Raw genomic sequence first — 7691 nt, 5'->3', positions numbered from 1 at the left:
CATACTTCTGGCTCCAACAGTCTCGAATTTCTGGCATACTGTTAGTGTCCTCCATAGTGAACTCTGACGCAAAACACTTGTTAAGTTCATCTGCTATTTCTTTGTTCCTCATTACAAACTCTCCAGCTTTATTTTCCAGCAGTCCGATATCCACTCTCACCTCTCTTTTACTTTTTATATACTGTATCTGAAAAAAACTCTTAGTGCCCTTTTTGATATTGGCTAGATTTCCCTTCATATTTCGTCTTTCCTCTACTTATTGCCTTTTTGGTTGCTTTTTACTGGCTTCACTGGACTATAAAGATTTTTCTTCCTGCTACTTTCAGGTGGATTTTGCGCTGCTGATCATGAAAATCACCATAAAATTTCCCTATAACCCACATATTTTTTTTAAACTGCCTATATTTGTTCTTTAAATTCATAATTCGGGTCAATTAAAATGTTGCTTACAATACAAGCTGAAAAGCTTTCCATTTCGTCCAGGCATGCCTGGACATGCTTAGGCAGGGTGGGTGCTGCATGACAGGACAGGCTTTAGAAAAACAGGACACAGAGTCTACAGGAGGGAGACGAGGATCCCATGATGCATGAGCCAGGAATGGAAAACAACACTGATACTGATACAGATATTGAACCCTTTATGTCGAATGAGCCTCATCTGATAGCTCAGTCAGAGAGTTTTGTTTGTCAAAGGCAAAAGCAGAAGACCGCAAGGATGGAATTTGCTGTCACCAGGCACAAATATTTACATGAAGGATTTTGATACTCGAGACAGATGTTTCCCAGAATAACTGTTGTCGAGATTAAGGAAGGCATTTTTGTTGCTCCACAAACCAGACAGGTCACCAATGACAGGCATTACGAAGAACTTCTGCTGGACCAGAGAAAATTGCATGGAAGGCAGTCAAGGATGTTGTTGAAAATTTTCTTAGCAGCTATGGAGCACCAGTATATGTTCAGCTCATTGACAACATGCTTCAAGCATACAAAACCATGAAGTACAACATGTTACTAAAAATTAATCCTCTGCATTCCCATTTAGACTTCTTCCTTCCAAATCTTGGTGCTGTCATTGACGAGCATGGTTTCACCAGGACATTGCACTTATGGAGAAATGGTATCAGGGCAACCGGAATCCATTGATGTGAATGATTATTGTTGGACTCTGAAGCAAGAAGCCTCAGATACTGAGTACAAATGAAAATCATCAATAAAACATTTCTCCTGTAGTTTAACTATATCAGCACCGTTATGCAATTAAACACATTATATTAAAGTTAATTTCTTGTTTCTCCAAATTCCTACATGTTACACATAGTCTGAAATTATATTTGTGTTGAGCCTTAATCAGTCTATCATAAACAAAATTAAAATCTGATGAAGCAACACTTTCAAAAGATTGTGTTGCCCAGTGGTTTTTCCCAGTCCTCTCACTTCTGTTGTGAACCCTCCTTCAGTTTCAGTCGCCATTGTTTGAAGTTTGAGTTTCTTCGTGTTGAGTTTCAACATGAAGAAACTCAACACAGTGGCATAGAAACCCCACCGCCAGCTAGCATTTTGGCGGCAAATTGCTGCGCGATGCAGACACACCAACGCACAAGTATAAATGCTCACAATGGCATAGCCCACTTGCGTAGGCTATGACGTAAGCTGGTACGCACAGGTATAAATCAGCCTTTACTGTGCTGCAAGATCATCGACCTTATTCTGTATACCTGCCCAAGTGCCTAAGTATACACAATCCAATGTCACCTTGGGAACTGTGGCACACACAAAGTCCCGACTGCCCCTGCTCATTTCTTTTGAACTCCTTCTCCTGCTACATAATCCAACAGCTCCTCAGGGAGATGAGGCATTCAGTATTTGGCTCAGGATGCCATTCTCAAAACTGCCTCGAACTTTCAGTGGTGACACAAAGGAGGAACATGCTGACTTTCCTCTTCCCTCCCAGTACACTGTGTAAATTGTGGCTCCATTGCTGACGTCCCGACTGAGATCACACACCTACACAGACTGGGAATGAAAGCCGCAACCTACCGCCTAGTTATACATTGCCTTTAGCATCAGAAACACAACGACACAGAGCAGGGGAAGCATCAGCTGTTATGTATTAATAACATCTGTGTCCACTACTTGTGAATTAATTCCTACTGCAGATGATTACAAAGTTCAATGTTGGAGTGGGATGATGAATAGATCTGTCAGAAGTGGGTAACCACATCTGAAGTAATTCCTGTTCAGTAACATTGCTGATGTTTCAAACCCAACATAATTGCTTCTGTGTACCCCCGAATGAAATCATCATGTCAGTTAGTTTCAGAGACAAGATGATTAAGATCTATTACTATTCAAAAGAGTGAAAACATGAATTAGACCCATTCATCTCTTCCCAAGTGTTGAATGGTGCAATCCCATACATCCTTCTTAATCACTTGTGACATTATTTCCTTAGGGAGGCTAAATTCAAGAAGCGAGCAGACCTTACGGAATTTGTAGTTTGTAAAGGGCACTTGTAGATGTAAGTTTTCCATGAAGTGTGTTTTATGATCACAATCTCCCAATACCCATTTTCAATGATGTGCTTCTGACATCAAGGCTTTTCCATCATCAAGTCAGAAGCCATTAGTTTCATGGAATGTTCTCCACTCACCTAGATAGTGTAGCTACAATGCTTCAAGAACTCGACAACACCCACCCTCGCCCCCACAAGACATACCAGCATACCAGACAGGCACTCTATTCTCCATCATGAAGGCTTGTTCCCTTTACCACTGGCACACAGACACAGTTGTTGCAATGTGTGCCAGTGTGCCATCTACAACCTGCACTGCAGTTAATCTACCCGAACTGTACCTTCCCAACAAGGGCAAGGATAGCACAGAAAGACCATCACAGCGAGTTGCCCCCCCCCCTCCCCCGATGCGTATAACATCCAGACTTGCAAATACAGTGCCTATGAAACGTATTCAACCCTCCTGGAAGTTTTCATGTTTTATTGTTTTACAACATTAAATCACAGTGGATTTAATTTGACTTTTTTTGACACTGATCAACAGAAAAAGATTCTTTTGTGTCAAAGTGAAAATAGATCTCTACAAGGTGATCTAAATTAATTATAAATCTAAAACACAAAATAATAATTGCATAAGTATTCACCCCCCTTAATATGACACACCAAATCATCACTTGTGCAGCAAGTTGGTTTTAGAAGTCACATAATTAGTTAAATGGAGATCACCTGTGTGCAGTCAAGGTGTTTCAATTGATTGTAGTGAAAATACACCTGTATCTAGAAGATCCAACTGTTGGTGAGTCATTTTCCTGGCCAAAACTACACCATGAAGACAAAAGAACATTCTGAGTGACTCTGTGAAAAGGTTATTGAAAAGCACAAGGCAGGAGATGGATACAAGAAAAATTTCAAGTCACTGAATATGCTTTGGAGTACAGTTAAGTCAGTCATCAAGAAATGGAAAGAATATGGCACAACTGTAAATCTGTCTAGAAAAGGCCATCCTCAAAAACTGAGTGACCATGCAAGAAGGGGACTAGTGAGGGAGGCCACCAAGAGACCTATGACAACTCTGGAAGAGTTACAAGCTCCAGTGGCTGAGATGGGAGAGACTGCATACAACAACTGTGCCTGGGTGCTTCACCACTTACAGCTTTATGGGAGAGTGGTGAAGAGAAAGCCACTGTTGGGGGGGGGGGGGGGAAACACATATGAAATCTTGGCTAGAGCTTGCCAGAAGTTGTATGGGAGACTCTGAAGTCAGCTGGAAGAAGGTTCTATGGTCTAATGAAACCAAAATTGACCTTTTTGGCCATCAGACATAATGCTATGTTTTGCATAAGCCAAACACTGCACATCATCAAGAACACATTATCCCCAATGTAATGCATGGTGGTGGCTATCTCATGCTGTGGGGATGCTTCATTACAGCAGGCTCTGGAAGGTTTGCAAAGGTAGATAGTAAAATGAATGCAGTAAAATATAGGGGAATCTTGGAGGAAAACCTGATGCAATCTGCAAGAGAACTGTGACTTGAGAGAAGATGATTTTCCAGCAAGGCAATGACCCCACGCATAAAGCCAAAGCTGCACAGGAATGGCTTAGAAACGACCAAGTTAATGTCCTGGAGTGGCTAAGTCAGAGTCCAGATCTCAATCCAATTGAAAATTTGTGGCTGGACTTGAAAAGGGCTGTTCACTCACGATCCCCATGCAATCTGACAGAGTTTAAGCATTTTTGTGGAAAAGGGGAAAATTCTAGTGTCTTGATGTGCAAAGCAGATAGAGACCTATCCACACAGACTCAAGGCTATAATTGCTGCCAAAGGTGCATCTACTAAATACTGACTTGAAGGAGGTGAGTAATTATGCAATCAATTGTGCTGCTTAATAATTGTAATAAATTTAGACCAATTTGTAGAAATCTGTTTTCACTTTGACATGAAGGAGTCCTTTCTGTTGATCAGTGTCAAAAAGCCAAATTAAATCCATTATTTCAATGTTGTACAACAATAAAACATGAAAACTTCCTAGGGGATGCATATTTTTTTGTAGGCACTGAATATCGCCAGTCCTTCATTGTTACTGGGTCTAAACCTTGAAGCTCCTTGCCCAACAGCACCTAGGGAGCATTTCCACCAGATCTGCCAATGCTCTAAAAAGAAGTTCAACAGCAAGAGTGATTTATGGATGGAAAATAAATGCTGGCTTTGTAGGCAATGCACAGATCCAGAAATTAAAAATAATAAGAAAGCAGGAGTTGTTGCCTAGTATGCTGTAATGTTTTGAGGATTGTTGAGTTTTGAGGGATGTCAGAGCTGCATTCATCTAGGTAGGTGGAGAATATTCCAATAGTCTCTTAATTTGTCTTCTGGGTAGTTGAAAGGTCTTGATGTCAGGAAGTGACCCAACAGCTGCCCTTGTAGCCATTACAACAGTGAAAGTGGTCAAAATACATCATTGAGCATGGACGTTGGGAAATTGTTGAGAAATGGATGTTGGTTCATATTGCTCAATGACCTGAATTAAAGTTCATGGTAAAATGACCACAACTTTGTTCTTGGCCTTTCTTTGTTCTTGTAACATTTAATAACAGAGCTGTAACTGTCGGGTTTTGTCCCTCATTGTTGACTTCTGAAAAAACCTTTGGATCAAAATCACTACATCCAACATGAGTGTTTTCAGTACTGCTGTGCTCTTGCACCCAGAAAGTCTCCAGGGTTCTCTCCAAGATGGTGGAGCAATATGTGGAATTTCATAGAGTGAGGGAGAGAAAGACAGGAGCCTGCTCTACACTAGGAATTGACAATACTGACTGTGACTGTCACTGTCACCAGAGTCTGATGGACATTCTGGTTGTTCAAAAGTAAACCGAGGAAAAGATTTAAGGTGACAGAAATTTCAATTCTTATTAAAACCTGGGTCTGAGAGAGAAGGAGTAGACAGATTGGGAGACAATGAGCCTATACTCACTAGAGTTGAGAAGAATGAAAGCTAATCTTAATGAACTATGCAGGGTTCAGAGGACAGTTCGCAGGGTAGATGCTGTTTCATCTATCTGAAGATTTTAAAGTTATGGAACATCACAGGAAGTGAAGACTAGAGGGTGGACTGTGTTATCATTACTGAGGAAAAAGTGGCCTTGGGATTAGGCATGATCTTTTCAAAGAACAGAGCTGCTTTAGTGGCCCTGTAGGTTTCTCTTGTTTTATATTTTTGTGTAAATATTCCTGTTCCTCAAGATTTTATTAAGGTTTGAAAATGCTTTCATTTGTCTAATATATTCTATATCTCAAGACAAAAAAGCATAACGTATTAAGTGTTCTTTCCCATACTTAATGTTCCACAAACTAATGCTTTCCAATCTCACTCTTCCTCAGTATGAACAGACTTCCATCTAATCTATCATGCCTGCTGTTACTTTTTTTTTAGCTAAATCTAACACCTTGTACTTGCTGACACCAAATTCCATCTGCCAATTCTCAGCTCACTTGCCTCATCATTAGTGTTTATAAGTAGCTTTTATTGATCTTCTGATGATCTAAAAATAACTCTGATTTTGACATTACCTGCAAATTCAAACATCACTCTGTGATTAGAGTACTGTTAGACCATATGTAGCCCAAGTCGGCTCTCCCTGCTTGATAATGACAGGCATTTTTATTTGCAGAACTAAACCATGATAGAAGCCTAGGAGTCAGCCCACTAAATCACTAATCACAACAGAAATGCAGAGAATTCAGTATCCATAGAGTTGAGAATTACCTTAATTGCCCATCATGAGAACTGGAAAAATGGGGAGGAGGGGATTGAATTTTGAAGACTGAAACTGTAACACTTGAATTCACACAGTATATGGAATAAGATGAATGATCTTGGACCATAATGCCATAAGACATAAGAGTTGAATCAGGCCACTCTGAATTCGAGTCTGTCCCACAACTTCATCATGGCTGACCCATTCCTTTCCCAACCCCAGCCCCATTCTCCTGGCTTCTCCCCAGAACCTTTCATGGCCTAACTAGTCAAGAACCTATCAACCTCTGCCTTAAATACACCCAATGACCTGGCCTCCACAGTCACCTCTGGCAATGAATTCCACAGATTCTCTACCCACTGGCTAAAGAAATTCCTCCTCATTTCTGTTCTAAATGGACATCCTGTAGCAGTGTGCTACACACAGCGCTAGAATAACGACACGTATTTGGTGAGTTGGAGTTGTGATAAAAGAGATTTATTCAAACGTCGCGGCCTCCTTTAAAGCCTTCCCATTCCTGCCCTCCCTGGGCGGGACTGCTGTGGGGAATGCATATTCCCAGACCCTTTCTGCGCGCGGGATTTTCCCCCTGCTGGTGAAGATGGCCTGGCGCCCTTTTTGGGGCTGGCCTCTCTGCCGGCACGTGCTGTTTTGTGAGCCAGTTCAAGTGTGCATCCCCCAATGTCCACAGTCTGGATCGGCCTCTGTTTGGGAGGTCTGCCTCTGCGCCACTGTGCCTGAGCCTGGACTGGCTGCGCCAAGTCCACATGGGCCGGTTTGAGTCGGCCCACTGTGAAAACCTCCTCTCTCCCCCCAATGTCCAGCATGAACGTGGACCCGTTGTTCCTGATCACCTTAAATGGCCCCTCGTAGGGCCACTGTAGCGGTGCCCGGTGCCCACCCTGTCGTACGAAAAGAAACTTAGTTCTGCAGGTCTTTGGGTACGCAGGTTGGGCTCTGTCCATGCTGTGAAATGGGTATTGGGGCCAGGTTACCGAGCCTCTCACGTAGTCTGTCCAGGACTGCTGCGGGTTCTTCCTCTTGCCCCCTTGGGGCTGGTATGAACTCTCCTGGGACGACCAGGGGTGCGCCGTACACCAACTCGGCCGACGAGATGTGAAGATCCTCCTTGGGCGCCGTGCGGATTCTGAGTAGGACCCAGGGAAGCTCGTCCACCCAGTTAGGCCCTTCCAGGCGGGCCATGAGAGCCGACTTCAGGTGACGGTGGAAACGCTCCACTAGTCCGTTCGACTGTGGGTGGTAGGCAGTTGTGTGGTGTAGCTGTGATCCTAAAGGGTTGGCCATAGCCGACCACAGGCTGGAGGTGAACTGGGCGCCCCTGTCGGAGGTAATGTGGGCCGGTACCCCGAAGCAGGCTACCCAGGTTGCGATCAGTGCTCGGGCGCAGGATTCGGAGGTGGCG

The sequence above is a fragment of the Mobula hypostoma genome, chromosome 3 (assembly GCF_963921235.1).
Source record: "Mobula hypostoma chromosome 3, sMobHyp1.1, whole genome shotgun sequence".
NCBI classification, from domain to species: domain Eukaryota; kingdom Metazoa; phylum Chordata; class Chondrichthyes; order Myliobatiformes; family Myliobatidae; genus Mobula; species Mobula hypostoma.
The sequence above is the reverse complement of the archived record's forward strand: the minus strand, read 5'-3'. Positions refer to the sequence as shown.